Raw genomic sequence first — 18829 nt, forward strand, 5'->3', positions numbered from 1 at the left:
GCTGTTTGTGCACTAAGCTTATGGCGAGACCTTTATGGATTGAATTCCTGAAAAAACGTTAAATAAAGTGAAAAAGATACTACGAGGTAAATGCCTTAAAAATGATAATCCCGAACAATAAGTATCATCTGCAGCCAAGCTTGTCATACCTTGTGTCACGAAACGAAGGGTTTTAGCGCACACCGTCTTTAGAACACACTGAGCTGCTATGTTGGCCAACGTATCGTCGACAATATCTAAAACCAACCGAGAATGGAAAGGGGCGACCACTCGGTCCCCCCGAACGTATGGTGGAGTGCCCCGACCCCCCCGGGAAGCCATCTTGGGCGGGAGGCGAGTCTCGGCTGGTATGCCCGAAGCGGCGTAGCCGGGGCGCACCTTTTCCCGCCCAAGGGTGGGTGGGGTGGGTTGTCCTAGACACTGAAGCTGCCAGCCACGCCCCCGGAGGCGGATGGAGGCGGGTCCACGCCCGCACGAAGAAGGATAAAAGGAGCGACAAGCCAAGGAAGCATCCTCTTGTTCCTGTGCTCTGAAGCTGCACCTCCCCGTTGCACGTGAGCTCGAGACGGAACGAAGAGCCAATTTTGAACGTTTTAATTTTGTCTTTGTTCTTTCAGAAAATCAGCGTTGGACGATGCCGGGCAAGAAGGTCGGAAAGCGGGTCGGTACCGATCAGATGCTCCGCATGCCCGTGAAAGACATGGCCGAGATGAAGAAACAGATGGCGGCAATGAACGGTGTAGGGGGACCTAAGCGAGTCGTCGGACCAGCATTGCCGGGAGTAGTCCCTAACGGGAGAGGTAGAAGGTCCAAGAAGGGAGCATCAGGGGGGGAGGCCCCGGTTCCCGAGGTGCCGCCGGCGCACCCTGATGCACCGACTGAGGCTCTGATTCCGGTCCCGAATGAAGGGCAACCAATTCCGGTTGTAGTCACCCCAGTGAATGGGGAGGATATGCCTCCCGAACTGGCTGCACAGTTGGCAGCATGGTTGGGGAAAGAGAGGGAGGGGGCCACGGCAGATGACGCCAGGGCAGTGATGAGGCAGTTGCGGCAATCAAGAGAGGCTGCGAAGGCACTATGTCCTTTTGTTCCTCCGCAGGCTCCAGTAGGACAACCCGCAGCGGGCGTGAGTTCGGCAGCGACTACGGTCACAGCTACCGGTACAGGTAAGCAGCTATTGCCGATTGCGGGGGAGGGGTCAGTACCCTCGAGAAGGGAGAAAGTTGCTCAGCATATCCCGATGGAAATCAAAGAGAGGATATGGGCTGAGAAATATATAAACATGTTTGCTTTATTAACGGATCATTACGAGATTGAGCATGTGAAAGTTCAAAAGGAGTTTCTGCACCCTAGTGTTTGGCGCGCTAAGATGGCCGCTTTCAGAGTTGATGAAACGATAGGTAATTGGGGCAGAGCGTTTGGGATATTCACTGCAATTATGGGGGAACGAAGGCCTGAACTGTTGGCCGAGTTACCCGTGTATCAGTCACGTATCATGGAGTTTTCTCAGACATATGAGGGTAATCAGTGGTTTTGTTACGATAACATATTTCGTAAGGCCAAGGAGTTCGACACATCTCTGACGTGGGATTGTTACGACTCCATTTCCTGGCAGAAAATGGAGAAATCAGGTATGGCAAAGTCGCCATTGTTGGGGGGGAACGGGGGCGAGTTTTCCCGCCACTCGTCTGGGGCGCTCTTTCGGGCGGGATCAGGTAACGAGCACCATTCAAGGTCTAATGGCAACACAGGTAAAAAAGGGGTCTGCTGGAGTACAAGGCCCCAGGGGTCATGCAAGTTTAGGCATGGGTGTGGACAGTCCTCGCATCCCGAGACCATGTGCAGAGCCAAGACGGGTGACACGGGAAGTAGGGGGAGCGCCAAACAGGTCTGAAATAGTCCGAGGGGCGCCTCTACCTACCCCGGTTGATAAAATGGCAATAATTCCTTGGCTCAATGAATACCCGGATCATGTCTCCGCTGGGGTGTTGCGAGACGGTTTTTCGTATGGTTTCCGCATCCCGGCGGGGAATTTTCAGGGTAAAACACAATGTAGGAACCAACTGTCGGTCCTGCAGAATACGGCGGTGGTACAAGCAAAGATTGGGAAAGAGGTGACCCGGGGTCGGGTTGCTGGACCATTTGACATACCGCCAGTTCCTAATTTTGTTTGTTCACCCCTGGGAGTGGTCCCCAAAAAGGACCCGGGCGAATTTAGGTTGATACATAACTTGTCAGCCCCGAGAGGTCTTTCGGTGAACGATGCGATTGACCCGGGAGTTTGTTCGGTGCGGTACGCATCTTTCGATGAGGCCGTCGCCATGTTGAATCGCCTGGGGCCTGGAGCGCTGATGGCCAAGTCAGACATCGAGTCAGCGTTCCGGTTGCTCCCGGTACACCCAGACGATCAGCGTCTCCTTGGTTTTATGTTTCAGGGACGCTATTACATGGATAAATGTATGCCGATGGGATGCTCCATATCTTGTGCGTATTTTGGGATGCTCCATATCTTGAGCGTATTTTGAGAAATTCAGTAGTTTTCTTCAATGGGCGTTCACAAGAATAACGGGGTTTGAGCATGTTATGCATTATCTTGACGATTTTTTGTTCCTGGGGGCAGCCGGGGACTCTGAATGTGCCCAGGCTTTGAATAAGTTTTGCGATCTCATGAGACATTTTGGTGTGCCATTGGCGCCAGGTAAGACTGTGGGGCCATCCACTTCGCTCGAGTTTCTTGGAATAGAGCTCGATTCCGAGGAGGGGTGCTTCCGGTTGCCCAAAGAAAAGGTAATAAAATTCAAGGCCTCGCTCGAAACATGTATTAGCGAGGCAAAGGTAAATTTGCATCAATTACAACAGACTGTGGGTCAGCTGAATTTTGCCCTTAGAGTGATACCAATGGCTCGCCCTTTCTCCCGCTCGATTGCACAGGCCATGGTCGGCCTTAAAGAAGGGCATCACCGCACGAGGCTCTCGGCAGAGGTTCGCCAGGACATGCGCATATGGTTGGCATTCCTGGCGGATTTCAACGGGCGTGTGGTTTGGAACAAACCGGTGGTGTCCTCCGAAGAACTGGGGTTGTGGACAGACTCGGCAGGGAGTATGGGCTTTGGCGCCATATTTGGGAATCACTGGTCAGCTCAGACATGGATGTCATGGTGGCATGAGTGTGGGCTTACAGGTAACATTGCGTTTCTCGAATTGTTCCCTATTCTGGTGGCCTTGAAAACATGGCCTGAGGGGTTTCGGGATCACTCTGTGGTGTTCTGGTCGGATAACATGACTGTGGTTGAGTGTATCAATAGTCAGGCAGCATGATGCAAATGGGTTCTGAGATTGCTCAAAGAAATTGTCTTGCTATGTATGCAATTGAACGTGCTTTTTAGGGCAAGACATGTGCCAGGGGTGCTGAATCAGGCTGCTGATGCGATTTCTCGTTTCCATATGCAGGCCTTCTGGGGTTTTCTGCCCACAGCGGACCCGGTGGCGGCACCATTTCCCGAAGCTCTCTGGTCTCTCGGTGCCCCGAACTACAAAACCTCGTGGGAGAGAGTTTAGCACCCAGGACAAGGAAGGCATATGAAGGGGCGTTCCGTTCCTATTGGTCCTTTTTGGGTTCTGCTAGGGGGGAGCTTTGGGGCCAGGAAGAGTATGTCTTGAAATTTTTGCTGTCATTACATCAGGCAGGCAAATCGGTAGCTACGGCCCAGAGGCATCAGGCCGCCATTTCTTTTATGGCACGGGCTCATGGTATCCAGGACCCCACGGCGTCTTTTGTGGTACAGAAAGCGCTGCGTGGGTGGCAACGCCTTGAGGGTCGCAGAGTGGATGAAAGGCACCCGATAGGTCTGGAAAGGTTGGCCCTGTTGCTGTCCGTACTCCCTGCAACATGTTCATCTCAGTCAGAGACAGTGCTATTCCGGGCCGCTTTTGCATTAGCATTCCATGGGGCTGTGCGGGTTAGCGAACTGGTGGCAAAGAACAAGCAGGATACGGGGGGTGGTCTGTGCCAAGAGCACATTCAAGTTAAGGGGGAGACGATGATTGTCTCGTTTGCCAGGTCCAAGACCGATCAGGGAGCGATCGGGGACAGTGTAGTAGTCCAGCGGATTCCCGGATCTCCCATGTGCCCGGTTGCATGCGTTGAGGAGTATTTGGCACAAAGGGCGGCATCATGGGGGGAGGACCTTGCTGAGACACGCCAATGCCAACCCACTGACGAGGTTTCAGTTCCAGCGGGTACTTGCAAGGGCAATTTCAGCCGCAGGCTTGAACCCGGGCGAGTTTGGGACCCATTCCTTCCGGATAGGGGCTGCTACAGAGGCTACAGCCAGGGGTCTGAGTGTGGAAAAAGTAAAACAGTTGGGGCGTTGGTCCTCGAATTGTTACAAAAGGTATGTGCGGTTGCACATGTTGTGAAGCTGATATCATGCACTCACGCTTCTTGTTTTTGTTTGGTTTACAGTTTTGCAAGCTTACGAGGCGGGGCGGACTGTGCAGTCGACCCGACACCTGGGAACTAGCGGTCAAAGATCACCGGCTGAGGAGAGAGTGGTGTGGGTCGTGGGCCACTCATACGTGAGGCGTGCTGCGGACGTATTCAAAGCAGGTGACATGATTCACATGTCTGGGGAATACGGGTACAGGGTGACCTTCTACGGAAGGGGCGGGCTCTGTATTGACCAGTTTCAAACTTTTATGGAGGGTTTGTTAGGGCGGACAAGGTCACCGCCAGCTATAATCATAGTACATCTTGGGGGCAATGATTTGGTGACCACTGGTCGACGAGTACTTCTCGAGTTGATACTATCCACTGTAAGTTGGTTGGCGAGAAGGGTTCCGGGGTGCACGATTGCATGGTCCCATATGATTCCACGGAAGGTGTGGCGGGGGGCTAATTCTGTGACTGCTATCAATCAGTCGGTGAAGAAAGTGAATAACAAACTTGGTAGATTGTTCCGTACAAGTACATTGCATTCGATTCCTCATGGATGTATCAGGGGGGACCATATGTATCTGGAAGATGGGGTCCATTTGTCCCGGGTGGGGAATTCTTTACTCATAGGAGACCTCATAGCCTGGTTAAAGAGTTTACAGCATGACCTTTAGGTAGGAGTTTTGTGGGGGGTCCGGATAGCCGGTCAACTATCCGGCCTGTGGCGGTAAGGTCATGATCGGTGAGCAGTAATTGGAAGATCCCTAGGGGGGGGCGTCACCCATTACGGATGGGAGCGCCCGGGGGGAGGTGGCCATTGGCCCCTCAACGGGGAGGCGGTCCCTTCTAAGGATGGGACGCCGAAAGGGAAGGCGGCCAAGGCCCCTCCTGGGAATTTCCCGGGGCCAGGACATCTGCGACGGCAGATGTGGTAAGTTGTGTGGGGTGGGAGGGGGGTCTACGCTACCTTCTAGACACCTCACACGAGTCCTCGGACGACCATTAAGATGGCGTCGAGTTAACAGGGGCCCCCGTCAAGACAATGGAAATTGGAATGGGCACAGAGGTGCAGTCCTCTGTGCGGCCGCCCCTCACAAGTGAGGGGAGAGTTCTGGTTTAGGGATCTGACACCGGTTACGACCTTGCCGTTGGCCCATAACGTTAGGATGTACAATTTCAATTTTGAAAAATGCATTTGCAGGATGTTAGTATCGGCTAGGAGAACCTTTGTATTAGAGATGTGTTAAGGTCAGCCAAGAACATCGTAATGTGGAAATGAAATTGTACATGATATGAAACTGTTATTTTAATGTTTTAATTTTGTTTCATATTTTTTATAAATACGGCCGGGAGGGTAACTCCCTCCCACCTCCAAAAGTTCAGAACTGTTTCCGTATTCCAATTCTTGGGGATTGTGTTGAGAGGGGGTGGCGGTATCTCAGCCATATGGAAAGGGGCGACCACTCGGTCCCCCCGAACGTATGGTGGAGTGCCCCGACCCCCCCGGGAAGCCATCTTGGGCGGGAGGCGAGTCTCGGCTGGTATGCCCGAAGCGGCGTAGCCGGGGCGCGCCTTTTCCCGCCCAAGAGTGGGTTGTCCTAGACACTGAAGCCGCCAGCCACGCCCCCGGAGGCGGATGGAGGCGGGTCCACGCCCGCCCGAAGAAGGATAAAAGGAGCGACAAGCCAAGGAAGCATCCTCTTGTTCCTGTGCTCTGAAGCTGCACCTCCCCGTTGCACGTGAGCTCGAGACGGAACGAAGAGCCAATTTTGACCCACCCACCAGCCCCTGAGGGCAGCAAGTTGTTTTGAAATAAAGTCATGTGACGTGGTAATTGTTTTTCTTACAGGTTGTTCTGAATAAAGTTTGTGATTTGGTATGCAATAAAGTGGATAATTTCTTTTCAGTATGTTTTATTAAACAAAGTAATTGCACCAGAGTTGGTCAGTGATGTTTTAGAGAGTTCATACTTTGAATTGCTTAAAGTATAATTGTCTTTCTCCTCTTTAGTATTAGTTTGTCGTATTTATTTTTTGGTCGGGCGGTAAGGTCATGATCGGTGAGCAGTAATTGGAAGATTCCTAGGGGGGGGCGTCACCCATTACGGATGGGAGCGCCCGGGGGGAGGTGGCCATTGGCCCCTCAACGGGGAGGCGGTCCCTTTTAAGGATGGGACGCCGAAAGGGAAGGCGGCCAAGGCCCCTCCCTGGGTAGGAGGGGCTACGGGCCCCTCCTGGGAATTTCCCAGGGCCAGGACATCTGCGACGGCAGATGTGGTAAGTTGTGTGGGGTGGGAGGGGGGTCTACGCTACCTTCTAGACACCTCACACGAGTCCTCGGACGACCATTAAGATGGCGTCGAGTTAACAGAGGTCCCCGTCAAGACAAGGGAAATTGGAATGGGCACAGAGGTGCAGTCCTCTGTGCGGCCGCCCCTCACAAGTGAGGGGGGAGTTCTGGTTTAGGGATCTGACACCGGTTACGACCTTGCCGTTGGCCCATAACGTTAGGATGTACAATTTCAATTTTGAAAAATGCATTTGCAGGATGTTAGTATCGGCTAGGAGAACCTTTGTATTAGAGATGTGTTAAGGTCAGCCAAGAACATCGTAATGTGGAAATGAAATTGTACATGATATGAAACTGTTATTTTAATGTTTTAATTTTGTTTCATATTTTTAATAAATACGGCCGGGAGGGTAACTCCCTCCCGCCTCCAAAAGTTCAGAACTGTTTCCATATTCCCATTCTTGGGGATTGTGTTGAGAGGGGGTGGCGGGTATCTCAGCCATACAATCCTGGCGTTAGAGTAACCTGATGCACTTGGTGATTGAATTACCAAGTAAATAACATTAAAACTCTTGACGCCTACCTTTACCGCACTGGACTAGCGATGCTATCTCTCCTCCCCAACTGGCCGTCTGCAGTGAACTGATCATCTGCTTAAAGCGGAAAATTATTAAACAAATAGACTACCTCGTGCACAACTCTGCGGAACTACTTGACGCCGGGGATGTTGGGAGATGTAGTTAAACACTCCTGTAGTGATCCTTAAAACTAAGTCTATACTTCTGAACGCGCTTATAGGCGACTATTCCACCGAAAATTTCGAGGAATGTAGCGAGACTATCCTACAGTGATACTCAGACCTAAGTTTCAAACTAGGTGATTGCTTTTAAATGCAGATTGCACGATTGTAATTGCGAATTGGGATATACTTAATGGGCAACAAATATGTCAGATGTATTAACATGCATAAAACAATACCAACTATACATATACTCATTAATCACAAGCTCCAAATATATATATATATATATATATATATATATATATATATATTCAATGAAAAAACCATTGGTTTTAGGCCATATATAGTTAGGGATTTGCATTTACAAAACCTTATTTTACTCGCATAAAACCATTGAAATTCCATATATAGTTAGATGCGCTAACTATATATCGCGCACCCGCAATCCACTGCTGATGTCACATATTACATCATTCATGACATGGTCAGTGACATCCCTGATGACATCACTGATGACAACATCCAGTGACTATGTTTCTGTAAAGTTTAAATATGTTTTACATATTGAAGAATGAGTGGATGTATAAGTGTCTGGATGAAGAATTTAGTAGGTGCATGACTGACTGTATGAAAGAGTGATTAAATGTGTCTCACTGAGTGCATGGGTTAGTGACTAAACTGTCTTAATTTGTGCATCAGTATGTCTGTTGTTGTGTAAGCTACAGCATGTGTTGATCAGTAGCTATATGAATAACTATATGGGTTATTGATTGGTTGCTCAAGTATTTGTATGAGAGACTGAGTATGTGTGTGGGTGGCTGGGAGGTGTGTCAGTCTGTGCATAGATGTGTAAGCAGTTGATTCACTAGGTGTATGAGTTCAAGAGTGCATGTGGAAACAGGTATATGGGCGGTTGACTGTGCATGGGTGTCTTGGTGAGTGAATGTATATCTCAGTGCTACATGTGCAAGTAAATACGTATGTAAAACACAATACATCTGAGAGTTGACATATATAAATAACTGTGGATAAGAGCCAGTGAATGTGTGAGTGGCTGTATGGATCACTGTGAGCTTGTATCAGGGATTGTATAAGAGAGTAAATATGTGTTAGAATATGTTTGAATAAGTAAGGTGTGTATAACTGTATAGTTGAGGAAATGGAGGTGTGATTGATTCTTTCCATGACTGACTAGGTGTGTGAGTAACTCCATGGATGAGTGACAGTCTGTGAGTGTCTGTTTATACTGAGTGTATGTAAGATTATATTAGAGTCTGAAGAGGTTCATTGTATTATCACATGAGTGATGTCATCAGTGATGTGATCAGTGATGTCAAATGAGATGTCATCAGTGATGTCATTTGAGTTGTCATCAGTGATGTCATCAGTGATGTCATCAGTGATGTCACTGACCATGTCATGAATGATGTAATATGTGACATCATCAGCAGTGGATTGCGGGTGCGCGATATATAGTTAGCGCATTTAACTATATATGGAATTTCAATGGTTTTATGCGGGTAAAATAAGGTTTTGTAAATGCAAATCCCTAACTATATATGGCCTAAAACCAATGGTTTTTTCATTGAATTTTAAACGTTTTGTAAATGCAAATTCCTAACTATATATGGACTATAACCTATGGTTTTTTCATTGAATTTCAATGGTTTTTTTAAAAGCTAATATCTGTAGCTGTAAAATATATTCTTATTTAAATCTTGAAATATATTTTTTATGTTCTTTAGACAATTTTTTTAAAACTTTTTTTTTGTTTCGCTCCCAGTCCGCGAACCGGTCAGCTTCCCGTTAGCTCAATTTAAAGCCGCTGCTTAGTACGCGAACCGGTAATCGTTCCTTTAGCGTAACTGTTACGATCGCATGACGTTTTGCGTTATCGCGTAATACGTCATTGGACGCGCCAAGTTAGCGGACCCGGAAGTGGACCGGAAAGCGGAGCAAAGCGCGAAACGTAAACACAGCAGGTCATGTGACTCGATAATAACACTTTTCATTGGTTCATTTCACTTTTGGTTTCCTAATGATGTAATACTTGGTCATGTGATATAAAATTAACACTTTTCATTGGTTTAGAATTTTTCCTTCTCCCAAATGATGAAAACCCCTCCTTCTTTCCTCACTCTGACTTTCATCTTGGTGAGAGAAAGACCCTTTTTGATTCTTCAGCAATGGCTTCAATGGTTGCTTCAGCCAGTGTGCCCCCACCACCTCCTCATGGGAAGAAAGGACCACCTGCTTCACTAATTATAGAAGAGGAGGAAAATCAAGAAGAGGAGGAAGAGGAAGAACATCCTGAGTTTTTGCCAGAGGAGCCCAGGAGATATAACAGGAAAGAAAATTACATCTGGCAATTTTTTAAATTTCCAGCTGACCAAAAAAAAGTCAATGCCAGATACGTCTTTTGCCGTATTTGCGGCGATCGTCTTTCAAGGGGCACTGACAAAAAGTACAGCTATGGGAATTATACAATGCACAGGCACATGAGTCGGTGGCACCCTAACAATTACAGTAATGCCCAGCTTCGCGACCAACAACAAAATCCCCCAGAAATGGCAAGAAGATCTGTTGTTCAGGAGGTATCGGGACCGGAGGCGAGGGAGGTGATCCCGAACATCCAAATCAACATGGGGGAAGTGAAGCAAGTCTGTGTGTGGTGCAACCAGACACTTTGCTACCGCGAAAGTAGCATTACCCTTATAATGAGAGCCATCAACAATCATGTGTGCCCAAAACGCCCCAAAAATAAATTCTTTTTTTTGTTGCTCCTGTTGAGCCCTCTTCGATGAATCATTTTTGTTTCCCCCCTCCCCCAAAAAATAAAAAAAAATACAAAATGTTCAGAAAAAAACAAAAAAATATAAAAAATGTTCAGAAAACTAATTAAAAAAATTTAAAACAACAAAAACAAATCTATTTCTATATCACTACAGACAAAGCCACAGTTTAAAAACACAGCTTTCTTCATCATTTTCTCCTTAGCAAGATTTATCGCAAATGCGATAAAAAACGGCTGCAATGCATGAATATCGCTGAAAAGTCAGTCATGCATTATCCAGCAAATGCTCTTAGCCATGTTATCCACCTCCCATTGGATAACATGGCTAAGAACTGCTCGCAAATGCAAAAAAAAAACGGCCGCAATGCATGAATATCGCTGAAAAGTCAGCGATATTCATGCATTTTCCAGCAAATGCTCTTAGCCATGTTATCCACTTCCCATTAAATAACATGGCTAAGAACTGCTCAGGGCCCCATGAGGAACACTATCCATTTTAAAAGGAAAACATAACATCAAAGACACTCAAATGCCTTATAAATATGGCCCAAAACAACCTATGAGGCTCTAACAGTACATATCCAGAAATGTAATTGATTTCAAAATTCGTTTTTAAACACAGCATATAAATCAATTGTATACCTGCATTCATGAAGAAATGACTGAAAATGTCCTTGAGACACATGAAAGTGTTTTCTGGAATGCCCTAGCACCATTTTTGGGACACTATTAACATGGCTAGGTAACTCCCATAATCAAAATCTAAATTTGCCAAGCGCAAGTGGGAGCGTATTTACAAGACACCTGCCCCATGAAGAACGCTTTCCATTTAAAAAGGTAAACATAACATCAAAGACACTAAAATGCATTCTAAATATGACCCCAAACAACCTATGAAGCTCTAACAGTACATATCCAGAAATGTAATTGATTTCAAAATTCGTTTTTAAACACAGCATATAAATCAATTGTATACCTGTTTTCAAGAGGAAAGGACTGAAAATGTCCTAGAGACACAGGAAAGCGTTTTCTTGAATGCCCTACCACTATTGTTTGGACATTATTAACATGGCTATGTAACTCCCATAATCAAAATCTAAATTTGCAAAGCACAAGTGGGAGCGTATTTACAAGAAATTTGCACCATGAAGAACGTAAAATAGCATAATAGACACTCAAATGCCTTATAAATATGGCCCAAAACAACCTATGAAGCTCTAGCAGTACATATCCAGAAATGTAATTGATTTCTAAAATCGTTTTTAAAAACAACATATCTGTTTCAGCTTACATAACAGACCATGGAGTGGGCTCCATGTACCACAATAACTTGTGTTACTGCATGCCAGAATGCTACACCGAATATGCAATTACAATTTCTCAAAGTAACAAAATCTATTTCTATATCACTACAGACAAAGCCACAGTTTAAAAACACAGCTTTCTTCATCATTTTCTCCTTAATTCATACTATTCTCTATCTAAAATAAATAAATCTTTTCTCACCTTAGCAAATACTTTTTGAGTTTTGAAAACAGTCTCAGAAATACACCAAATTGTCTTCAGCAGAAGAAAAACGATGCACTCCAGAGGCTGCAGCTATTGAAAGCACAGAAATACAGATATTCATTTCACATATCTCTCATATTAGCCAATCATAACTCTTCCCTCACTTTTTTCAAATCAAAACCCTTCCCCCCTCTGCCCTCTCTGCCTTTTTTCCATAGCAACCACCTCCTGGAAGACCTCTCATGTTTGCAAATTCACACAACAATGTTTCAATTGAACTCTGAACTCTCAGTGCACCTGCGTATCCAGTGCAATCTTTCATTAATTGTTTCTTCCTTGACCATTCAAATTACATCTTTCAAAGAACACATCCATGCACCCTAACTTTCTGTTTTCAGAAATGGAAATGCACCAATCACTGCTAATGATTCATTAGCATTGGAAATCCACAGTTTTTTTTCTTTACAAACTCCTACTGTTTCAACTGCCCTTTCATTACCACACTTCATCTGACTGCAGAACAACCTTCTCCCACCATGTTTAAGGTCTGGATTGTTGGACATAGTTACATCCACTGGGCTCAAAGGTATGCTGAGAACAGAAATTTACCTAACCTCAATTTACAGGATGTGGAAATTAAGTGGTTGGGCCAAAGAGGATTAAAATGTCACCAATTGATACCATTGGTGAAAACCTTTATGCATTTGCCAAAACCTGACCTGTTAATAGTGCACTGTGGAGGTAATGATTTGGGCACTTTGACAGGGGTAGGTCTGGAAATGCTTTTAAAGGACACCTTTGAGCAATTAATGGCACTTTTTCCTCAAACTGCTTTGGTATATTCCAATATATGCCAAAGACAGAAATGGAGGTGGTCCAACCAATTTTCTCCACAAATTGAGAAAGCGAGGAAGCATGTAAACAAATCTGTTTCAGCTTTCATGAGAGACCATGGAATGGGCTCTCTGTACAACAATAACTTGCGTTACTACATGCAAGATATCTACAGAGGAGATGGAGTTCACTTCTCAGATGAGGGCAACAGAATTTTCATTCTGAATTTAAGACTGTGCATTGGTACCTACTTATAAGTACCTAAATGTACCATAAACCCAAAAGCTCTTCTCAGAGCTACCCTTCATCTGATCACACACTTTTATTATTTTTTTTCTAACTCTTTTCTGTAATTTTCAACAAACTACGCTCAAAGAGCGCTATCCGGTACGCGAACTGGAAGCTAACCGCGGAAAATTTTAAAAAAAAAGTTTTTTCTTCGCACATATAGTCCTCCTCAGCCACCCTCAGAAAAAGTAGGGGGGCAAAATACTTGTACCATGCCCCCTTCTACCCATTCAGAACATTATTTACCCTCCATTTTATACCTTGATTCGACCGAAACACAAAATGGTGGACTCCCGTTACGCTCCTAGTTCGCGGACCGGACCGCTTTCCGGGAAGCGATCCAAAAAAAGGTGGGAAAGTAATTTACAGAAAAACGACTAGAGACACTCTCACCAAATATAAATTAGCTCATACTACATAACAATCCCTTTCATTCTCACAAATTTGATTGAAATTTAATTTAGCCATTTAGCCTGTAGACCTCTCCAAGTACCGTGAGGTAAATTACTTCACAAAACACATCTGAAGTGTTGGAATTGACAACCAATGAAAATGTTACTTTCATTTTCTACTTTTATTACCTGACATTTGATTGGTTATATACTTGAATATATAAAGGAAGAGAAGAAAACACAGCCATTTTGACTACTACTTCTTGTTGTACATCACATTTCAATAGCTTCCAAAAACTTCAACTTCTTTGTGAAGGTAAGTTATAATTTTTAAAAATGAAATATATTGTGCACTATAACTTAATATAGTAGACTTTTTCTGCTAGATACACACTATTCCTCTGTACTAGTAATGTATTTAGATAGACTTCTCTGTTATAGTTATGAATGGAGTTAGGCTTGTCTTGGTTAAATCACATACACTTTTTTATAGTCCTATTTCCACTCTGATACTATACACTGCCAAAAGATAAATTCACTGATAAAAAATGACTATCTAAAATTAATCCCAACAGTGCCCTATCTCTACTAATATATATTTTTTTAATCCAAATTTCAGGCAAAATGGAAGGCGAAAACCAAGTTTCTTTTGAAATGGACCTGCAAGAGAGCAGCCAGGAATTGATTGAACAAATTGACATGGAATTTATGGATCAAAGCTTGGATAATGAACTGCTGCAATGTGTCCAAGCAGTAGATGCCCTCCTTGCAAATGAGGACATTTTACAACCTCACAGATTGCAAACAATATTTCAAGAAAATAATGACATTTCAGACACTGAAATGTTAGAAAGTTTAATAAATTATGAAAAACAATCAAAATTAAAAAAAAAATTTAAAAATAAAGAAAACAAAAAAAAAACAACAAAAACAACAAACAAAACAACAAACAATTAACATTTAGTCTTTGAAAAGTATATCATTCTATTATCCTTATAGTACGCTGCCTAGAACGCTTTCCGGTTCGCGTACTAGGCGCTCATCGCGAGAAAAAAAAAAAAAATTTTTTTGAACCCTGCTGGGCCCTTTTAAAACCTCCACATAAAACCTAGGGGGTCAGGGAGGATCTACTATGCCCCCTTATGGAAATTTCCCCCTTTCTTTTGGCCTCCTCTTGTCTCTCGATCCTACCGAGAGACAAGATGGCGGCTGCACCGGACTGTTTAGAATGTTGACAGACACCGAAGAGCCAATCAGCTTTCCGTGCGCAAAGTTCCGTTACGCGAAAAGTACGCGAACCAGATCGCTGCCCGGAGCGCTGTTACAGATATATATCTTGATTTAAACGTTAATTTCTCAAAATCCACTGAAGCACATATATTGAGACCTAGCAAAGGCACATCGGGCTAACAGTCCCTACAATTTTGCCAAGTTTCGTGTAAATCCATTCAGCCGTTCGGGCTAAAAGTGAGTCCAACCGCCCTATGGAAATTAACATGGGAAAAACGCGTTTTGGGACCCCCTTTTTTCTCAGCCCCCCCTTGACGAACCCCACCCAAATTTCCAGGAGCTGCTCAGAAACAAAATGTGCCATTTTCCTGAAAATTTCAACCGATTCCGTCCACAAACGTTAAAGTTATTAGACATAGAATTTTCAGAAATCCCATAGGGAAAAAATCCTAACTATATATACCTACTGGCGAACGCCAGTAGGTAATATATATATATATATATATATATATATATATGTTTCACAGTGGATAACTGTATGGCGAGACAGCTTTACAAAATGCAAACATCACATTGAATGTTATTGACATGATATATACATAGGTACATTACAACTCGAAAATACAAGATCACATTATCTATATGTAGGTTCTATATATCATGATTTGGATTAGAGTCACGATGATGCATTCTTAACAATTACTTGTACTCTGCTTAAATCATGATGGGATGACCAAACCTGATCTATTGGTAATAGATAATGTTCAACCGCATCTATATGTGTGTAAAGTGTTTACATCAGTTAGTAAACCGAATGACAATCTCTAATAGGTGGGTGTAGTCTGATACTATAATACCTGCCAATGGTAATTGACTTAATGTATGTTATGTTATAGAAAACAACTGTAGTCTATTCTGTCATTCAGACCTTTCGGAATGACTGTGGATAAGTGGTCTATCCAGAAAGTTTCTTGTTGAAGCAGTTTTACTGAGTTGTCTTGACCTTCTTTTTTATGTACTACTTCAATGATTTGGGCCCTGAGTTGTGCAACATCATGTTCATATTCATCCCAATGGTTTGAAATAGGTGTAGTTTTGTTCCTCGATCGAATGTTGCTTTTATGTTCCGTAAGTCTGATCTTAAACTTACGTTCTGTAAGTTCTGAGTTTGAACTCACACAACCTCAGAGGATTCAGGGCAATGATCCCGAAGAAGTTTATGCAAGGATGGTCATGGCAAGGTTCAAACTTACAGAACAGATGAAGGCTCGATATCGGACCCGAAAGGATACATTTGCAGATTTCTTAGCTAGAATTTATGTGAAGCCATAAGAATCTTATCGATTGGTGTTCAGGTCGGGGACTTTTTTTTTTTAATTTGAACAAATCCTAAACAAGTAATCTGCTGAATAGTTTCATTTATAAAAAATAATTAGTGTGGGAATTAAACAGGCTCGAAATAAAGTTTCAGTGCCTTGAACCTGACAGGACTTCGTACCCCAAATTGATTTCAAATCAATGGTTTCCTTTCAGTAAGCATAACCTTTTAAGGCCAACTGATTGCCGAACATAGTATTATATATAAGCTTAGTTTGGGTAAGCATATATTTCTTTGGTGGTGTTGGGGTTAATTAAAAATAATATGATGTGAGGCCCAGGAGGTAGGTCAGGTAGGACCGAAAAGGAGGCCAGTGACTTTGGGTTTTTTGGGTGACATACTTTTGGTTTTTCCAGGGATTAGCCGGGGGAGCAAGAAATGGTGTTGTTCTCAACGTGGATGTTCTTTGGTGCATTTCGGGTATCAGAGCTATTGGGGGTTGGGCTGCAGTGGCGGGGGTGTTTTGGATGGAGATTATCCAGTGTGCAACAGGTCTCCAGGTTTGGCTAAAAAGGTCGAAAACGGATCAGTCAGGGCAGGATCATTTTGGTCGGAGTTTACCCAATAAACAGGTTTTGCCTGGTACGTTGGGGGTCAGCATTACGTTTTCAAAATGTCACAGGGAAGGGTTGAGTTTACCAACATGGGCATGGTAAGACAATGACAGCATTCCAGCTGCTGGCTGTGTTGCGCTAAGCATTGGTCTATCTGGGACTCGATGCATGAGGATACGAAACGCATTCCTCATGCAAAGGTTTGGCAACAGGCGGGTAGGCAGGGCTGCAGTAGGCAAAGAATTATGGACATGGGGAGAGGATCGTCGCACTGCTTTCAGCGCTATATAAGAGGAGGGAGGGAGAATTGTGAAATCTATGTCAGTCCACGGAGGCTCAAATTATGCTTCTCTATCTTTACTGACAAATACAGCAGCAAAAAAGTTAAACTTTAAACAAGCATAACCCGGAAGAACAGCCCCTTCCAGGTCTGCACCAATAACATCACAGTAATCAGTATAAATGTCAAAATGACGTAGGCACTTCCTCTTTCTTTGCTGCTGCAGCAGCGAGATAAGTGCTTTCTTTATTTACATGTTTTGAGTATTTCACAGCTTATTCGTTACCATAAATTGAGCACGCTTTGCTGCCTTATCTTCGCGCGAGCGAAGTGTCGGGAGTAGCGTTTTTACTTCCCATGTGTTTCGCATGGTTTTAAATCAATGTGCGTGTTTCATTCATTTTCATTAGCGCTGCTTCGCGCTTCATTTGCCAGGTTTATTTTACCTCTTACTTGGAGGTTGAGGCTTCGGTGCCCCTCCGTGTTGTCTCTTGTTGTGGGCCGTGGCAAGGGAGCAGACGCACTTCGGTGCGCTTGGGGAGCAGGCTCTGAATTTGGCCCCGCCTTTGAGTTTCTGCGCATGCGCGAGGAGCCGGTGACTGAATTGAAGCCCAGCTCCTCATGCTGTGTGTTTTCCTTTGCCTGTCAAATCCCTGGCTCATTACAGAACGCTGACTGGAGCGCTTTCCAGATAAATGCATTGCATTAGGGGAGTTCTTTAAGGGCTTGCTCCTGCCACTTATATATTTTGCTTTTTTGACCAAAGTCTTTTTTTTTTTGACTGTTTAGATGTCTTGTTGCACTTGGGTTCTCCCCACCCAGAACTCCTTCAGACCTCCTGACATTGTCATGGCGTATTACGCTGAGGAGGAAGACAAGTGTGTGGAATACAATGAATACGAAGAATATCAGGAACCATATGAGGCACATATAGAGGAGCAACCAGATCCAGGACAGTGTGAAAGCAGCGAGCTCCTGGCATATGCACAGATCCAGGACAGTGTGAAAGCAGCGAGCTCCTGGCGCACACACAGATCAAAGACACCGTAGAAAGCAACAAGCTCTCCTGGTGCATCACAGATCTAGGACAGCATGGAAAGCAGCAAACTCCTGGTGCGCGCACACACAGATCCAGGACAGCGTGGAAAGCAGCGAGCTCCTGGGGCACACACAAATCAAAGACACAGTGGAAAGCAGCAAGCTCCTGGTACATGCACAGATCTAGGGCAGCATGGAAAGCAGCAAACTACTTGCGCAAACACAGATTCAGGACAGTGTGGAAAGCAGCGAGCTCCTGGTGCAAACACAGATCCAGGACACAGTGGAAAGCAGCGAGCTCCTGGTACACGCACAGATAAAGAACAGCGTGGAAAGCAGTGAGCTCCTGGTACACACACAGATCAAGGACAGCGTGGAAAGCGATGAGCTCCTGGTGCACACACAGATCCAGGACACCGTGGAAAGCAGCGAGGTCCTGGTGCACACACAGATTTAGGAACACCCCCCCCCCTAATTGGTTTACCTTGGGTCGGGTCAGTTTTCATACATGTCTTGGTTTAGTAGGTTTCTCAGGGGGACTGCAGAGCCCCGAGGCCAAACACTGCAGCTATGCAGATTGTAAAAGTGGGTCAATTGTAAAGTGGGGGAAATTCAGATTAACCATGTTTGCCAGCTCATGTCAAAACTACCCCCAAAAGAATCCAATTTTTCACTTGCCAAGGGAATTTGGATGGCCTAGCCCCGGGAGAGAGGTGTGGGTAAAAGGCTTATGCCTGGCTGCCCACTCTCCCCCCACAGCCACCAAGTCTAGAAGAATGGGGAGCAAACCAACAAAAGTATGGATAATTGCATGATAATATAGGCAACACTAGTCCTAAACCCAGGATCTTGGACAGCTTTCAGGTTAACATAGGTATTTAAATCAATTCATTAATTTTTTTCCGTATGAATTTCTGCATGTTCAGTACACAATGAAAACATTCTCAAATATATATTAATATTTGCTGAAAGGTGGAAAGATAGTGATCTTAACACAAGCAACCTTTTATTGATTGCATTTTGAGTGGGAAACAGTTAAACAAACAAAAAAACATGTAGCTACATT

This window comes from Lissotriton vulgaris, chromosome 1_2 (assembly GCF_964263255.1).
Source record: "Lissotriton vulgaris chromosome 1_2, aLisVul1.2, whole genome shotgun sequence".
Lineage (NCBI taxonomy): Eukaryota > Metazoa > Chordata > Amphibia > Caudata > Salamandridae > Lissotriton > Lissotriton vulgaris.